Source organism: Entelurus aequoreus, linkage group LG17, assembly GCF_033978785.1.
Source record: "Entelurus aequoreus isolate RoL-2023_Sb linkage group LG17, RoL_Eaeq_v1.1, whole genome shotgun sequence".
NCBI classification, from domain to species: Eukaryota; Metazoa; Chordata; class Actinopteri; order Syngnathiformes; family Syngnathidae; genus Entelurus; species Entelurus aequoreus.
Genome location: NC_084747.1, coordinates 34764701 through 34780715, shown reverse-complemented (window position 1 = coordinate 34780715; position 16015 = coordinate 34764701). Strand labels below are relative to the sequence as shown.

Here is a 16015-nt window from a genome sequence, read left to right as displayed (position 1 = left end):
CACCACAACGGATCAATACAGCGTCCGCATTACTGAAGACGCCGCACCGATCCGCCTGTCGATCTCACGATCCACTCTTCCCTCACTCGTGAACAAGACTCCGAGGTACTTGAACTCCTCCACTTGGGGCAGGGTCTCCTCCGCAACCCGGAGAGGGCACTCCACCCTTTTCCGTGCGAGAACCATGGATTCGGACTTGGAGGTGCTGATTCTCATCCCAGTCGCTTCACACTCAGCTGCGAACCGATCCAGCGAGAGCTGAAGATCCTGGCCAGATGAAGCCATCAGGACCACATCATCTGCAAAAAGCAGAGACCTAATCCTGCAGCCACCAAACCAGATCCCCTCAACGCCCTGACTGCGCCTAGAAATTCTGTCCATAAAAGTTATGTACAGAATCGGTGACAAAGGGCAGCCTTGGCGGAATCCAACCCTCACTGAAACGTGTCCGACTTACTGCCGGCAATGCGGACCAAACTCTGGCACTGATCATACAGGGAGCGGACCGCCACAATCAGACAGTCCGATACCTCATACTCTCTGAGCACTCCCCACAGGACTTCCAGAGGGACACGGTCGAATGCCTTCTCCAAGTCAACAAAACACATGTAGACTGGTTGGGCAAACTCCCATGCACCCTCAAGGACCCTGCCGAGAGTATAGAGCTGGTCCACAGTTCCACGACCAGGACGAAAACCACACTGTTCCTCCTGAATCCGAGGTTCGACTATCCGGGGTAGCCTCCTCTCCAGCACACCTGAATAGACCTTACCGGGAAGGCTGAGGAGTGTGATCCCACGATAGTTAGAACACACCCTCCGGTTCCCCTTATTAAAGAGAGGAACCACCACCCCGGTCTGCCAATCCAGAGGTACCGCCCCCGAAGTCCACGCGATGCTGCAGAGTCTTGTCAACCAAGACAGCTCCACAGCATCCAGAGCCTTAAGGAACTCCAGGCGGATCTCATCCACCCCCGGGGCCTTGCCACCGAGAAGCTTTTTAACTACCTCAGCAACCTCAGCCTCAGAAATAGGAGAGCCCACCACAGATTCCCCAGGGACTGCCTCCTCATAGGAAGACGTGTTGGTGGGATTGAGGAGGTCTTCGAAGTATTCCCTCCACCGATCCACAACATCCGCAGTCGAGGTCAGCAGAACACCATCCTCACCGTACACGGTGTTGATAGTGCACTGCTTCCCCTTCCTGAGGCGGCGGATGGTGGTCCAGAATCGCTTCGAAGCCGTCCGGAAGTCGTTTTCCATGGCTTCCCCGAACTCCTCCCATGTCCGTGTTTTTGCCTCTGCGACCGCCGAAGCCGCACACCGCTTGGCCTGTCGATACCTGTCCGCTGCCTCAGGAGTCCTATGAGCCAAAAGAACCCGATAGGACTCCTTCTTCAGCTTGACGGCATCCCTCACCGCCGGTGTCCACCAACGGGTTATAGGATTACCGCCACAACAGGCACCAACTACCTTGCGGATACAGCTCCAATCAGCCACCTCGACAATAGAGGCGCGGAACATGGTCCATTCGGACTCAATGTCCAGCACCTCCCTCGTGACATGTTCAAAGTTCTTCCGGAGGTGGGAATTGAAACTCTCTCTGACAGGAGACTCTGCCAGACGTTCCCAGCAAACCCTCACAATGCGTTTGGGCCTGCCAGGTCTGTCCGGCATCCTCCCCCACCATCGCAGCCAACTCACCACCAGGTGGTGATCGGTAGAAAGCTCCGCCCCTCTCTTCACCCGAGTGTCCAAAACATGAGGCCGCAAATCCAACGACACAACTACAAAGTCGATCATGGAACTGCGGCCTAGGGCGTCCTGGTGCCAAGTGCACATATGGACACCCTTATGTTTGAACATGGTGTTCGTTATGGACAATCCGTGATGGGCACAAAAGTCCAATAACAAAACACCACTCGGGTTCAGATCCGGGCAGCCATTCTTCCCAATCACGCCTCTCCAGGTTTCACTGTCGCTGCCAACATGAGCGTTGAAGTCTCCCAGTAGGACGAGGGAATCATCCGGGGGAGCACTCTCAAGTACTCCCTCGAGTGAATCCAAAAAGGGTGGGTACTCTGAGCTGCGGTTCGGCGCGTAAGCACAAACCACAGTCAGGACCCGTTCCCCCACCCGAAGGCGGAGGGAAGCTACCCTCTCGTCCACCGGGTTGAACTCCAACATGCAGACTCTGAGCCGGGGGGAAACAAGAATTGCCACCCCAGCCCGCCGCCTCTCACTGCCGGCAACGCCAGAGTAGAAGAGAGTCCATCCCCTCTCGAGAGAACTGGTTCCAGAGCCCTTGCTGTGCGTCGAAGTGAGTCCGACTATGTCTAGTCGGAACTTCTCCACCTCGCGCACTAGCTCAGGCTCCTTCCCCCCCAGCGAGGTGACGTTCCACGTCCCAAGAGCTAGCTTCTGTAGCCGAGGATCGGACCGCCAAGTGCCCTGCCTTCAGTTGCCGCCCAGCTCACATCGCACCCGACCTCTATGACCCCTGCTATGGGTGGTGAGCCCATTGGAGGGGGAACCCACGTTGCCTCTTCGGGCTGTGCACCAGGCGCTCTGATTCAAATATTTAATTACAATTAATCACATTTTGTTCATAGTTAACTCAAAATGATTGCTATTAATTGTGGATAGGTATAATTTTTCCTCTTTAATAAAGTGTACCCGAGACAGATACTTTTCAGGTGGAGAGGGGCTTCATATTGCTGCATGATAATGTTTTAACCTTCTCTATTAATTAATAACATGTAATATTGAGCCTGCTCATTATTCTATAATTGAGGACTCAACCAGAACATGATATAAAAGAATTTACACAATATTTCAGCCAGCCAGAAAGATCCACCAACCCACCCCACCCGCCCCCTTATTTCTCAACTGATGTACTAGCATTTCTTTAGGTGCATATATTACAGAATAACATTACAAAACATCTCTGATAAGGCATAATCATAATGTAAGACATTTGTACTTTGTTAATGTCAGGGTTTCCCCTAAATTGTCAAAATACCTGGGCGGTGAGGGCGTGATTGATATGACTTCATCGCATGATTTGCTATGATGCATATATTCTTTATAAAGGCAAAAAAATTGTGAATATATATATATATATATATATATATATATATATATATATATATATATATATATATATATATATATATATATATATATATATATATATATATATATATATATATATATATACATACATACACATGCATACCTACATATATACATACTAAAATAGGGACTTTTATCAAAACTAGAACCAAGTATTAATGTTTAAATTGATTCTTATGGGGAATTCTGCTTTACTATACAAACGTTTCAGTTGGAGAACCATGTTGAAGAACCAATGAAGTGCATAGATCAAGGTTCCACAGTAATAAAAATAAAAATAGGAAATTTAAACAAATTGGAGATCATTGTGTTCGACCATAAAGTTTTTTTCCCCTCCTGCATACATTTAACATGCATTTATTAGGTGACAAGGGGGGTTTTAGAACCTCGAGAAATTAATTAAATAAACGTACATAATCAACGCTAACAAAACTGAACACTAATCATAGAAATGTACCACAGATGTACAGTCGTGGTCAAAAGTTTACATACACTTGTAAAGAACATAATGTCATGGCTGTCTTGATATTTACAATAATATCTACAACTCTTATTTGATTGGAGCACATACTTGTTTATCACAAAAAACATTCATGAAGTTTGGTTCTTTTATGAATTTATTATGGGTCTACTGAAAATGTGACCAAATCTGCTGGGTCACAAGTATACATACAGCAATGTTAATATTTGGTTACATGTCCCTTGGCAAGTTTCACTGCAATAAGGTGCTTTTGGTAGCCATCCACAAGCTTCTGGCAAGCTTCTCGTTGAATTTTTGACCACTCCTCTTGACAAAATTGGTGGAGTTCAGCTAAATTTGTTGGTTTTCTGACATGGACTTGTTTCTTCAGCATTGTCCACATGTTCTCAATGGAGTTAAAGTCAGGACTTTGAGAAGGCCATTCTAAAACCTTAATTCTAGCCTGATGGATTAATAAAGTATTTCTGATTCTGATTCTGATTTAGCCATTCATTTAACACTTTTGACAGTTGTTTGGGGTCGTTGTCCTGTTTGGTGGTTCTTGGTTGACTCTTGATAATCCTGACTAATTTTCTCTCAGCAGCAGGTGATAGCTTGTGTTTTCTTCCTGATCGTGGCAGTGACAAAACTGTGCCATTCACTTTATACTTACCAACAATTGTCTGCACCGTTGCTCTTGGCACCTTAAGCTGCTTTGAAATGGCTCCAAGTGACTTTCCTGACTTGTTCAAGTCAATAATTCGTTTTTTCAGATCTGTGCTGAGTTCCTTTGACTTTCCCATTGTTGCGTTTGTAACCGAGTCTAATGACTGCATCACATGAGCCCTATTTAAATGGGCTCAGAGAAGTCAACAGGTGTCGTCAATCATAATCACTCACATGAAGTTAAGAGGCCATGTCATAAAGCTAATTTGATTGATTGTAACTTTTCTACATCACCAAAATTGATCATGTATGTTGCTGTATGTATACTTTTGACCCAGCATATTTAGTCACATTTTCAGTAGACCCATAATAAATTCATTAAAGAACCAAACTTCATGAATGTTTTTTGTGACAAACATGTATGTGCTCCGATCACTCTATCACAAAAAAATATGAGTTGTAGAAATTATTGGAAACTCAAGTCAGCCATGACATTATGTCCTTCACAAGTGTATGTAAACTTTTGACCACGACTGTAGGTACACACTTTGAACTAAACAATTACCAATGCTAACCTAACATTACAGCTGTCCAACAATAATAGATCACAGAAGTGTATAATCCGACAAAAACACGACGAGAAAACCACCTATTTTAAATATTTTTAAATTACAGTCATCCCTCTACATCATGCTTGAAAGTTTGCAGCTTTACTCCATTGCAGATTTTTTTCAGGGCTGAAATGTAATGACAAAAACTTGCAATGTAGACTCCAATAAACAGAGCTGCCAGGCAGGCTGTTTTTTTCTTTAAAACTGTCTTTTTAAAGTAAATTATCAAAATTAATGTTGTTATGAATTATTGACCTATTCAAGGCTCCAATTACTTCTCATCATATATTCCACTTTGAAATATTTTTTGGGTAAAACATTGAATATTTTCTGTTTTTGCCATAAAAAACAGGGTTTTAAGAAAAAGGAGATAAAAAATAAAATTACTTCATATGCAACAGATAGACCTGAAGTTGATCTAGAGATTGAAGTGTTGAATAAAAATATTAATACATGACTTATTCTTTTATATTTTCGATTATGGCTTCTTACGATTATGAAAACATAAACAGAAAAAAACGATTAATGGGCCACGCAACGTGCATGCAAATTACAGAGTTTGTGACGGCAAAACAGATGAGGAGCGAATGAATGAAAAAAAGTATGTCTACTAGAAGTTTGGGATCACCACGGTTGCTTTTATTTCACACAAAGCTAGTATGCCTAATCAATAATCACTAAACTCAATAAAAAAGTAAGGCATATGATTTTGGCGTTGCCCAATCAAACAGAATCCGCTGATAAACCCAAAATAATATCAGAGAAATTGACATTTATGTAATTGCAATGTTGTCACCGCCTCGTCCTGAACTAAACAATGTGGACACGGCCGTCTGAAATAGCGACAAAACTACTAAGCCAAATCTAGCAAAAACAATCCATACACCTACAACACATCTCATCTGTTTGTGTTGTTGTGAACGACATCATCAATCTAACATTAATGTACAAACAGCAGTGGCAACTTGAGATTGAGACTCTCACACTATGATCTAGATCCACTCGACATCTATTGCACCGGTCGCCCTGGGGCGGGGATGTTTTTGTGGCTTGTGCAGCCCTTTGAGACACTCGTGATTTACGGCTATATAAATGATCTTTGATTGATTGATTGATTGATGGAGATGCGCTCTCTTTTTTCTTTTTTTAACAGCCTCAAGTGAGTCGCCTCTTTACTCGTCAAGCTGAAAACAACAGCCCAGCACACTTCTGAAGTGAAGTAAATTATATTCATATGGCGCTTATTCTCTAGCGACTCAAAGAACTTTGCTGAACCCCATGATCTACATCTTCAAGCTACATTTAAACCAGTGTGGGTGGCACTGGGAGCAGGTGGGTAAAGTGTCTTGCCCAAGGACACAACAGCGGTGACTTGGATGGCGGAAGCGGGAATCGAACCTGAAATCCTCAAGTTGCTGGCAAGGCTGCTCTACTAACTGAGCAAACTATATTTAAAATGTTGTTTTGGTGGTACAATAAGTACTCATGTTTTCAAATTATGAATAATTGTGTAACAAATCGTGATTACAATATCAATCAAAATATACATCATTATTATTTATGACATAATCATCCAGCCCCCGGGACCGAAACAAGCCCTAAAAGAAAAAAAAAAGGTATATATTGTATTGGTATTGAAAATTAAAAATACCAAAATGGCCCACGCATGCTTTGATTATTCGGTGTGCAGCCGTCAGTGGATAAAGTTTGGACACTCCTGCTGTAGAGTATGTCTTATATGTATGACAGACAGTACAGCATATTTCTTATTTTCTATTATTATGTCTACTACCTGTACATTGGATTAAGCAAGTGTAAATGTGTGACGGTGTGAGGGTTATTTTATGCCTAAAGAGATCTAATAATGTTATGTCAAAAAATTTATTTAGAAAAACAATACAGGTTGTTAATGTCCTACCTATGAGAATATTTGATTTATATTATAATTAATACCTACTTTATAGAAATTCATACACCAGTGTCAAGCCCAAAACCAATCAACAGCCATAAACAAAGGAAACAGTATTTTTTCCTTTTTCATTCTTTATTCGGAATACTCAACAGGTTAATTTTCTACAGACTGACAAAGAGAATGAATGAAACTGTGCTATTCATTGTATTTCTCAATGGCAAACAAAAAACTGTACTCAATGATCAGTTCGTCTTATCACATGGGGTGTTACTTAAGTGTACTGGACACACACTTGTGACAATGGAGAGGCACACAGGACCTTTTACACCAAAGCAAACCCTCAACTACATAACCCAGAACATGAAACACAACAACTTAGCGTTGGAATCTTTAAACATGTGCTTGTTTGCACAAAAAGCTGAAAGAAACAATCAATCACTTACACCATCGGAGCCAGGCTTAAATATTCCACTTTGGGAATATGAAGCCGTCCCTCGCTTAGCCAGGAGAGATAAGTTAAGGAATGACTCATCCCTACGTGTGAATTGTTTGATTAATTACAAACTGCGAAGACGCCTGACAATACCGGAGACGTGAGATATGTGGGTGGGTGAATAGTGGCAGTGGTGTTGGTGAATAATTCAACTGTGAATCACTAGCAGCCATCTGACTTCCTGGAAGTCCAATTATGGAGGAACATTTTCCAGACGGTTTTGAGCGGTTTTGCTTGCACGTGCTTCTACTTTGAAATGAAATGTGTTTCTGTTACCATACTGACCCAGATATAAGACAACAGTCAATATAAGGCAAGTTCTCTTTTCTGGAAAAAAAAATCAGTAGGACAAAATCAAACACTGTAATCGTAAAATTTGCATCATAAAAAATGAAAAAAGACTGTAATCGGACCAAAGGCTGCACAATAACATATACGTACATTAATAAGGCAGCTTCTGTGACTCAGTTTGTGAGGAAAACTTAAATATCCCAAAACAAAAATACTGCCTGAACTACATACTACTAGCGCTGCAACAACTATTTGATTAAATCGATTAAAATCGATTATAAAAATAGTTGGTGATTAATTTAGTCATCGATTCGTTGGATCTATGCTATGCGCATGCGCAGAGGCTACTTTTTAATTTTTTTTAAATAAACCTTTATTTTTAAACTGCGACATTTACAAACAGCTGAGAAACAATAATCAAAATAAGTATGGTGCCAGTATGGTGCCAGTATGCTGTTTTTTTTCCAATAAAATACTGGAAAGGATAGAAATGTAGTTTGTCTCTTTTATCCGATTATTAATCAATTAATCGAAGTAATAATCGACAGATTAATCGATTATCAAATTAGTTGTTAGTTGCAGCCCTACATACTACATAAACATATGTAGTTTATGTAGTTTTTTTAATATATATACCAGCTCAGATTTCACAAAAAGCTTCTAAAATATACTTTTCAAGAGCCCCCAAAAGTACTGTTATACTATTACGTGCGACTAAGCAATTCCCATCTCTCGTTTTATTTTGATAGGTATTTAACTTATTTTTACACTTGTATGACAGTCCAATTTTGTAATTTTTTTTAAAGTGTCTATTTTTCACAATTACTACGGTATTTATACTGAATAAAAATTGCTTGTTGGTCTGAGGAATTTGTCTGGCGTTCACGCTTGTCAATCATCACTGTCTCCTCCACACGTACACGCAGGGAATGCGTGTACACATGACAAACTGGGCTCTGTGCGCCGTTGTTTTCCACACACTTACTTTAGACTTTTGTGGATACTTCGCAAAAAGATCTGGTTGGTCTCATAATGGCACTTCACATTCCCGTTTTTGATCAGCGCTACTATTTTAGATCATATGACACAGCGGTTTAGAACTAGATTCTGGAAAATTAATCAATCTATCCATTTACTACCGCTTGTCCCTTTCGGGGTCGCCGGGGGGGGGGGGGGGGGGGTCGCTGGAGCCTATCTCAGCTGCATTCGGGCGGAAGGCGGGGTACACCCTGGACAAGTCGCCACCTCATCGCAGGGAAAATTAATCATACACTATAATTGTAAATGTTTGTTTTTTGCAGCAACTTTTCTTACTTTCAAGCAAGCCACGGTCATTTTGTTCACTTTCAATTTACTCCCCCGTAGGTAATCAAACAATTTCTATGGATCATTTTAAGACAAGGCAAGTTTATTTATAGAGTACAACTCGTACACGAAGCAATTCAAAGTGCTGTACAGAAAATTACAAGAAGGTAAAAATAAAAATAAAAGAATCATAAAAGTAATCCTAACTCAAATTAAAAACAAAATATAATCATTATAAAACTATTATAATTCAAAATAAAATCAGAGAGTGCAGATAGTTATTTCAGTTGTCATGTGCACAATTAAATAAAAGTGTTTTCAGCCTGGATTTGAACATTGCCAATGTTGAGGCCTGTCTCACATGTTTAGGATTGCTATTCCAGATTTTAGAGGCCTACAACTGAAACGCAGCCTCACCATGTTTGGTCCTAAATTCTGGGCATCAATGGGAGACCACTCCCTGAGATTCTCAGAGCCCAAGTTGGTTCATATGGTTCTAAGATGTCACAGATGTACTTTGGCACAAGACCATGAAAAGACTTGTAAACAAGCAGAGCCGTTTTAGAGTCTATTCTCTGACAACAGGAAGCCAGTGACGTGACCTGAACACTGCACTAATGTGGTCATATTTTCTGTTTCTAGTCAGGACTCGAGTAGCAGCATTTTGGATGTACTGCAGTTGCTTTACAGCTCTTTTAGAGAATCCAGTGAGTGACGCCACCAGGCTTTCCCGAACGTAATCGTAATAACTGGAGTGACTTTTCCTATAATCTGCCGCTGCGATCAATGTCAACAATGGTTTGCGAGCATTATTATACTTAAATTTGTCCATTAATTTCCATTACCTTTATTTGGTCAATGGCCCAGAAAGAGCCTTTTGGTGATGGCTGCTATACATTCAATGTAACAAAATTTCGTTCTTATCTGTGCTGTAAAGTTCAAATTTGAATGACAAAAAAAAGGAAGTCTAAGTCTAATCTACATCTAAGAAGTCTAATGATAGCCAACGTTTCTAGCTAAACTCTGCCAAATCGCTATCATTAGCTGATTACACACAAAGCTAATACGCGTGCGTTACACGTTAATGATGTAATATAGTTACATCATTACATGCTAAAAACGGAAGAGGGCGAGGTATAATCCTTACAACACTCTGGGAAATTATCTCTGATTCTAGTAATTAAATAAATTAGATATTAAGAGATGTATTAATAGATATTACACTAATACAACGGTACCTCATTTTCGTTAATAGTCCGTTCCAAAAGGTCGGACGAAAATTGAATCGTACAAAAATCTAAGCAATTTTCCCACAAGAAATAATATAAATCCAATCAATCCATTCCAGACACCAACATTTTTTTACACAAACATGTTTTATTGATTTTATGCAAAACTATAACATGACATAACATGGCAAATGAAATGGATCACTTTTAACTTTACTGAAGACCTTGTTGGAAATGATGGCGATGAGTGGAAAGGAAAAAGGGGAGGGGAGAGCTACACGGACGGAACCTTTATATATTGTTTTGATTTATTTCTTAAATGTAATAGTATTTATTACCTACTTTATTAAACTGCTGGCTTTTACAACTTTCTATGGCCCCCTTATTCTGCAGTCATGCTCAATTAAAAGTCACCAACGCGTGGGATTCTTTGTTTGGGCACTAAATTCTGCGAAATAGTACAAGATCATTTAACTGCAGCCATAAATGGACGCTCTTGGGCTGGTAGTGTTCCTGTTTTTGCCGATTGGAGCACCCCATTCTTGTGATCCGTACAGAGTTTCAAAATAAGATCTTCAGTCTGTACAAGTTGCGTAGAACTAACTAAATAAGCCATCTAAAGAAGATTAGTCCAAGTAAGAAGTTGGTTATGGAAAAGAGAAAGCCAGTAGTTATAGAAAGACAAAGAAGACAGAAATAAATAATAACCTATTTACCAACATAATCGCTCATTAAATGACAACATACCACAACATTAAATTGCCAATATGGAAGGAGAAATTACATCAGAGGACTTGAGAAACTATACGCCATTGATCGATGAAACGCTATCCGGAAAGCACCATTGGGCATTCTTGAGTCATGATGGAAACGCCCAGACTGCAAATGGACCCTTCTGGATTAATACGCTGGCAAAGAGACCATGCAATGTTTGGCCGTATGATAACCAAGGGCGGCATATGAAAACCAGGGCAAACTTTTGGCGAAAATTTACGCCAAAACCCACATTTGCTTCGTCACCTAGGACACAAAAGCTAAGATGTTCAGATATCTTAGCATATACTAAAATGTATCAAAGTGTCCCTCAATGTATTTGCATGCATCCCTTAGTGGAAAAAAGTTTGGACTACCGGGTTCTATGGTAAAAAACTATTGTAAATTTGAACAAAACCATGTCCCATATTGGATTATGCGCAACCTCATTTTGTATGTTATTATTTCATTTTTTACTGTTTTTTGAGAATAAGCATTTATGGCTTGTCCTTTATACTTGTGTGACAGTGTGCACTTTCATTTCTTGAGACAGCTCAGCTTTTAAAAAAAACAACCTTACAGACACTAAAGTCTATTTGGAAATATCAATCAATCAATCAATCAATGTTTATTTATATCGCCCTAAATCACAGCCTGGCGCAATGTCCCGTAACTAAACAGCAGACAATAGAGGTGTGTTACTTTGATCGCGACCCCTCTGCAGAACCAACAAGTACAGGCACGTTGTGTTTTTTTTAAACACTGCTGCGACTTCAAATGGAACCTGTAATCTCCATCCCTCACGCCCCCAACAAGATTGTGGTGGAGGGACACGTAGTATGAGGACTCTGTAATTATGTCTGCTTTGAAGGACACATTTATGTGTTTGCTGCAAAACAAACAAACTAAAAATGGGAATTCTGTGTTTTTTTCCAGGGGGTGGGAAGTAGACATCCACATTTCAGACACAGACACAATTCCAAACAGTGTCCTAGTGTCTCAGTTGCTCCCCAACATACACAGTGTCATTATTTTCTATATTTCCGCCCCAATCTGTGTCTTCCTTCTTAAAATCCATCATTCCTATTTTGATCAGTCAGTTAGCTCCACTCCTTCTTCATAGCCCACCCTAACCCCACACCCCCACCCCCGCAGCACCATCGCTTGTGGTCTCGTCACTGGAGTTCTAAGAACCCCTCCAAGAAGAGAGGAAGAGCTGATTGCATCAAGACGTGAGGCGGCGGTCACGTGGACTTATCTATAAGTTATTGACCAAGTCCATTTTATGTGTTCACAGACAATAAGTCTAAGGCCCAACAATCATATTTTCTTCATCTGAGTATATAGCAATAAGAACACAGCTGAGCATGTACAAACTAGCAAAAAGGAAGACAATTAATGATTTGTGACAAAACACCAAGCCATTAAATCACACGCTACACTAGTTAACATGCTGCTTCCACACCCTCGAGGCACATCGTTCACTTTAGACACATCTGAGTGACTCAATCAGACATGATGCAACCACACGCCTTACATTGCTGCAGGGGTGTAACTATCAGCCTATACATGCGCTGCTGCCCTCAATACTTGCTGCAGATAAATGCTGTTTCCAGTCTTTTGCATTGAAGTGCAGAACATGGCACATAAACAAATGGGAACAATTAAGGATCGAAGTTGATGTAGATTATATAAAATGGCAAACAGCTAGACTTCGCTGGACGTTCCAAGTAAAAAAACAAAATAACAAAAGTCTGTTGAGGATCTAATAGTGTAAAGGTCAGACTATGCAACCATAGTTACGTTGTTAATGACAAAGCGCTTTTCTCTAATTCAGGTCAATTAGAGAAAGTTTGGCCAACCCGGTGTCAGGCGATCTTCTCAATGATTGGTCAAAAGGCACTCAGGTGACTACAGGGCGCCATGACTGCTACCAAATTTGGCTGATGCTATGTGTTCTGCAGCGCTTCCTCATTAGTTTTGTGGCGTGTAAAAATCTCCTGTCGTGAAGCATGGGGCTGTTCCACCTACGAAAAATGCGGAAAGCTTTTACTTCGCTTTCCCAACAACCCGTAAGTACAGATATATCACTTTCCCAACAACCCGTTATGAAGACAAATATGGAAAAAGAAGGTTTGCCATCAACATTGGGGAGCTACACACTACAGTGTCTTGTGCAAGGTAAACACACGACACAACATCTGCGTTTTGTTCAAGACAGAATACACAGAAGCCAATACAAACAATAACAAGAAATGAACAAATTAAAGAGATGGTTTGACAAAAGCAAACTATCTTTAAATCTCAGTAAAATTAAGATAATGTTATTCAGTAACAGCAGATGAGAAAGTCAAAGACAAATAGAAACAGACGGAGTAGACATTGAAAGAATCAAAGTAACCACATTGTGGGTGTAATAAAAGATGACAGTGGATCAATAAAGTTTGTCTAAGTCTAAAAGCAAAGGCGTTGCATAGGGCTGGGCTGTACCGACTTTGTAAGATATATAGATATATTTTTAAACATGAGATGAATTAAGAAAATATCTTAATATCGATATAATACATTTTATGTTAAAATGACCAAACAATAACAAGATCTGATAGTTCAGTTACAGCTCATTTTATTACCTATTCTGTTTTGTATGTGTTTTATGTTGCACGATTGCACCGAGAAAAATTCCTAGTTTGTGAACCCGTTCTCAAACAATGGCAATAAAAACTATTCTGAGTCCGATTCAAACGCCGCTTATTTCTTGTGTTCCTTGATTCTCCCCTGCTTCCCACTCCCTTTCAACACTCCATGGGCTATTAAACCCCTACCCTTTCTCCTTCCAAGACGTGCGTGCCCTCTCCCATCCACTGCACTGACCCACAACAAGAACACACAAGCAAATATGGAGTCTGACTGTGCCACCAGCGACACGTGTGCCAGTGACCAACTAGTAAGTACAACACAAACTTCTGCATACCTGGCAACAACTACGGTTTTCCTGTAGTGAGTACGGTTTTGGATAATCAATTCCGGTTTAGGGCTGCAGGGGTAAAAACTACGGTTTTCCAATAAAAATAATGAACTTAAAAATCGAAGCTACATTTCCCAGGAGCTTGGCAGTCGCTTTGCTACTTTTTAAACAAGTAGCGATTTACGTAGCTTAGCTATTTTTAGACCCATGTAGCAGTTAGCTAAGCTACATGTTACAAAAGAAGAGAGAGGGAGAAGAGAAAGAGAGAACTGGACTAGTGCAACTTCATGGGCAGGGGACAAAATATACGGGAAAAATCAATGATGATTGGTTGGTTTACCTATAAGAAAATCCATGATTGGTTGGTTGGTTTACTATGATGAGTTACGATTGGTTAAGATTAGAGCAAAAAATGACGGCCGGCCAATCACAGGCAAGATAGGGCGGGTCATCAAACCAGAGAGGGAAATCACAAGACATGCACATTCCGAATGACGACGAGCGAGTCAGAGAAGAGAAGAGGGAATTTTATATATTTAAAAAAACTAGTGGAAGATGGCAGAGGTATTCTCTTCCTTAGATTTTTCTTTTAGCGATGTAGCCGACGTCCAGGAAACCCACAATGAGTCTACTTGGCCACATTTGGACAAATGTATGCAGCTGGATAAAACATTGCCCTAAACATTCATTTTAGTTGTTTACCAATGTGGAAGACTTGCTCTTCCGGGTTCTTCAGACCAGCAATCACAGACATGACAGCTTCATTCATAGTTCTGAACAATGATTTATTTTTCAATAAATGTTCGTTGTGTTCCTTTTCAGTCATTGCGTTATGTGTCAGTCCTCGCTCTCTCTCATGCTCGTGCTCGTTCTCCATCATCAACAACCCTCTCCTTCCCGGCTGCTGCTCTTTAACAGAGCGACCGGCAATTAGATAAACCGGCCCAGGTGTGCCATCTGCGCACCTGTCGCTAATCTCGAAGCCGGCCCTGGCACACCCCGCTTCGCTGCAGGTCCGCAGGCCACGCCCCCCCACAACCATGTAAGCCCAAATCAAAACTGCTCTCGACATGGAAGACGTGAAATACACATTTAAGAATACACGTGTGATTACTTTTGCTACAGTATGGCCAGTCTAAATGCTAAATTTCATTTTCATTGGTGTGTTAGAACAAGACAGCAGCTGACATTTTGTTCATTATTTCTACTGTTTATATTTTGACATTGAATAGTTCAATCATTTTGACATGACTGCAAGATATTAGTTATTTCATGCTATGAATCACAAATGGCTATTCAGATAAAGGAAGTTAGCTAATAGAATAAACATTGTTTGTACTCTTTATGATTTTTGCAGTTTTTTGTGTGTCAAAAGTTGCCTCTGATTATGACAAATGTGAAGGTTTTAGCCACAATCTAACCTGTCTGAATTCTGAAATTCATTTTGCGTCGGGGGCCTTAATAACCCACCCACCAGGACCGACCCCTGGACCCTGGCTACTAGGCTTTTTGAGTTTCAAAAGTTGGCAGATATGCTTCTGGCTGGGTTGTGTGGCGGTGGTTTGGATTTAAGCCACTGGACGAAAAGCAGGAGAATGTGTTTCGTAGGAAGTGTCCGAAAAAAGTTTGAGCACAACGAACCTATTCCACCACCTTCAACAGCGACACCCAATACAGTACGAAGAGTGCATAAAACTTTGTTGCACAACAGAGGCAGTGCAATCCATGTCCCCAGCACTAAAACAACGTACACTGCAAGCTTCGGTATCACGCGTAGTGCCTTATGAGAAAACCAGCAAAAGGTGGGAACAGATAACCAGAGCGATTGCATATCACATTGCTAAAGATCTAGTCCCCATTTCCATCCTGGTTTGTTCGCCTCATCAAAGTCCTCAACCCCAGGTACCAGTTGCCAAGCCGGGCATATTTCGCACGAGAAATGCTGCCAAAAATGTACGCTGAAGTGAGGAAGATCATAGCCGTACAATTATGTAAAGTCACTTACTTTGCGCTGACCACAGACATGTGGTCTAGTAGGACCACAGAACCGTACATGTGTGTGACAGTCCAATACATCGTCGACTGGGAATTAAAAAGTGCCTGCCTGACAATAAAATGTTTATCTGAGTTTGATACACTTTGTATTATTTGCACAGCTATGTTGTTTATTTTATGTAGAAATAATATTTTTCTATT

General features: G+C 40.8%; 1 protein-coding gene across 1 annotated transcript in view; it reads right to left on the bottom strand.

Moving 5' to 3' along the window:
• Positions 1-16015, bottom strand: part of sh2b3 (SH2B adaptor protein 3) — a 131755-nt gene that overhangs the window by 107507 nt on the left and 8233 nt on the right. The gene's annotated exons all lie outside the window — the stretch shown is intronic.